Here is a 3,606-nt window from a genome sequence, read left to right as displayed (position 1 = left end):
AGCACTTGGTGGGTAGACAGGGAGCCTTGAGGTTATAGGACAGTAGATTTATAGGGTAGTAAGATTATAGAGCAGTAGGGTTGGTTATAGGGCTGTAGGGTTATAGGACAGACAGAAGAGGGAAAAGATTGGAAACGAGAGGAAGAGAGATGTGGACAAGGGCTATCCACCAAATATATGCTCCTCCCGGTGGTCTTCATCCACATAGGACAGCAGGTGACATTAAGTTTTTCAAGCAATGATCACGCTTTCTTGAGGAGAGTACTCATTTCCATCTCCTATGGAGATGTAGGAACTCCTACTTGCTTCAGAACATGGCAAGTCCAAACAACTGGTAAGACACAGTGCAAAGACAGGTCCAGTCCAAACACAGACACAGTGCAAAGACTGGTCCAGTCCAAACACAGACACAGTGCAAAGACAGGTCCAGTCCAAACACATAGCTACCCCTGGACTGTCTCAACCCTCCAGCTTCCAATAATGGCACAGAGTGTCGTGGTATGTACTTAATCTCAACCCAGGGTTTCTACCCTACCTTTGACCCTTTAGTTCCTGCACAAAAGATGCACACAGCCTTTATATTTACAATAAGCCTTAAATAACACAAGAGCTGGGTGAATACCTACCCTCCATACTATTAGAATATACTTTCCTATCGATAACCTTGAGTTAGTATTTAATGTTTGCTTACTATGCTTCATCTGGGATGTTCTTAACTCCAATCCACCAGCCCCAAGGGCCATGTTTTTATGGTTCACCTAACTCATGGTGGATTTTCCTTTTTCCTCCTACATCTTCTTCTCCTTGAGGTTCTTCTCCAACCCCAAGCCCAGGAAACCTAGACCCACCTATCTCTTTTCTGCCCAACTGTTGGCTGTTTGCATCTTTAGTTACCATCAGAAATAACTTGGGTCTACATTCAGACTCACCTCTGGGCAACCAGTCTTGGGGCCCAATATCTGCATTAGAATTCAAGCAACAACCCACTACAACAGAGACTTGTTATTATTTATTAATCTTAGTTTTGTTTTGTTTTTTTGTTTTTGTTTTTTTTTGTTTTTGTTTTTTCAAGAGATGGTTTCTCTGTGTAGCCCTGGCTGTCCTGGAACTCACTCTGTAGACCAGGCTGGCCTCTGCCTCCCAAGTGCTGGGATTAAAGGTGTGTGCCACCACCCAGCTTAATCTTAGTTCTTATAGCTTAAGCTTGTTCCAAACTAGCTCATATAACTTAATGACCTGTTAATTCTAATCTATGTTATGCCACATGGCCCATTACCTCACCTTCAGTCCCGACACCTAGCCACCTGTTCCTTCCCCCATGTCTGGCTGAATAATCACCCGCGTCTCACTCTTTCCCATAGTCTCCATCTCTGCCCAGATGCTCCACCTTTCCTCTTCTGCCTTGCTATATGCTGTTCAGCTCTTTATCAAACCAATCAAAAGGCGATGGAGAAGACTGTTTGCAAAACACTGGGAACAGGTGGTGTTTTATAAGTATAACAGTACCAAAGTTCAGACAGTACTCAGATCTCTGCTGGTACAGAAATCAACATTTGAAATAATACAATGACAGTCTTTACACAGTGTACAAGAAAATTATCCCAGCCTTTGGCACACTATGGTGAAAAGGTCCTGTCCCTATAATTTCTTACATTAAACTTCATTTAATCAACTGTTCACTCTCTCTCTCTCTCTCTCTCTTTCTCTCTCTCTCTCTCTCTCTCTCTTTTTTTTTTTTTTTTTTTTTTTTTTTTTTTTTTTTTGGTTTTTCAAGAGAGGGTTTCTCTGTGTAGCCCTGGCTGTCCTGGAACTCACTCTGTAGACCAGGCTGGCCTCGAAGTCAGAAATCCGCCTGCCTCTGCCTCCCAAGTGCTGGGATTACAGGCGTGCGTCACCACGCCCGGCTCAACTGTCCATGCTCTTATTTAAGTCTTATTTATTTTTATTTGTTTGAGTGGTTGGTTTGAATATACAGACGTGTACCACATGCATTCCTGATGCCCATGATTCCCAGAAGAAGTCATTGGAATGGCTGGAATGGGAGTTAGAACGATTGTGAGCCACCGTGTGGTGCTGAGAACTGGGCCCAGGTTCTCTGCAATAGTAACAAGTCCTCTTAACTAATGAGCTATTAATCTCCCCCTAACTACTCTTAACTTAATCTTTCATGCCAAATTTGACAACCTAATTAATTCTTGCGTATCTAATACTAAGAACCCAAAATTTCATACTCTGTAGTGGCAAAGAATTCTGGAGGACTCTCCTGCCTGGACGAGAGCTGTGTAAACAGGGTTTCTCTGGGGTTGCTTTTGGTCACAGTATTTAATTAGAACATTTCTCTTCCTTTTTGTTGTTGTTTTGTCTGCTTGTTCTTCTGGTGCTGGGGCTCTAACCCAGAGCCCTGTGTGTACTAGGCAAGGGACATATCACTACACTATCTCCCAGCCCTTCAGGCCGAATACCATTCTAATTTAGTTTCAAACAGTTTCCGAGTGGCATTTCTATGACTGCTTCCATTACTATGATGCTGGCTCACTGAAATGTTATGCACAAGTTATTTTATTATTTGATATGTTTTCTTGAGGACAGGGTTGCCCCATCTTGTTGAGTAGTTTTCTGATTCTGTCACAGTGTTTTGTTCTGACACGTGCTGAACCAGAACTTGCTTTGTAGTCCTGGCTGGTCGCAAACTCTTGTGACCCTCCTGCCTCGGCCTACCAAGTGCTGGCATTATAGGCATGCAGCATCAGGTCAGCCTTACAAAGGCTTATTACGGGAGATTAGAAGGAAGTCGGGTGAGAGGTCTTCCAGAGGAAAGCTTGTGGGTTTTAGTTTTCAGATTCTCTGAACAGAGAGCCCTTAGGATTTCTATCTGCAATGCTCAGAACTATCCTACTGTCAGAATTCATTAACCACTAGAGGGCAGTCAGGAAATACAGTCTGTTCATGGGCCTTTCATACCAAATGAGATAATGAGGCTAGTAGATAGTACTGTTCAGACACACTGGAGCTAATTATTAGGGGGGAAAAGTGTATTATCAACAAAAAGGCTCTCAAACCTGGGACAAATGGCTAAGATGCCAATTTATATATTAAAGTAGACGTGGTTACCAGGTTCTCCCAAAAACCCTCAGTCCCTGCAGAAACAGGTGGATCTCCAGGTTCGAGGCTGTAGGACCCCTGAACGGAGAGACCCCGAGTCTCGGGTCGGCGCACACCCAAGGAAACGCGAGAGACTGGCTTGATGCAAAAACACAAGGCAGTTTAATTGTGGAGCTCTGGGATGACACGTCTCGTGCAAGAGACAAAGGAGTCCGCGCTGAGGCTCAAAAGCTAGGGGTTTATGTGGGAAAAGGCAAGGGGGTTTGGCGAGCGTGCTTTTACATGATTAGTCAATTTATACATTGAGGGAAGAATTGGCATATAATTACATCAGCGGGTAGTACGTGCGTCAGCAATGCAGGGGAGTGAGAGATTTATCTTTTTTAGCAGAGAGCCTGGTTAACATTACACTACACAAGAGAAGAGAGGGTGAGGGGAGGGAGCCTAGATGGCCCATGACTCAGCAGAGGTTGTTTAGGCTATTTTTTTTTTTTATCTTTCTGG

Source organism: Apodemus sylvaticus, chromosome 9, assembly GCF_947179515.1.
Source record: "Apodemus sylvaticus chromosome 9, mApoSyl1.1, whole genome shotgun sequence".
Taxonomy (NCBI): Eukaryota; Metazoa; Chordata; class Mammalia; order Rodentia; family Muridae; genus Apodemus; species Apodemus sylvaticus.
This window is presented reverse-complemented; position numbering follows the sequence as displayed.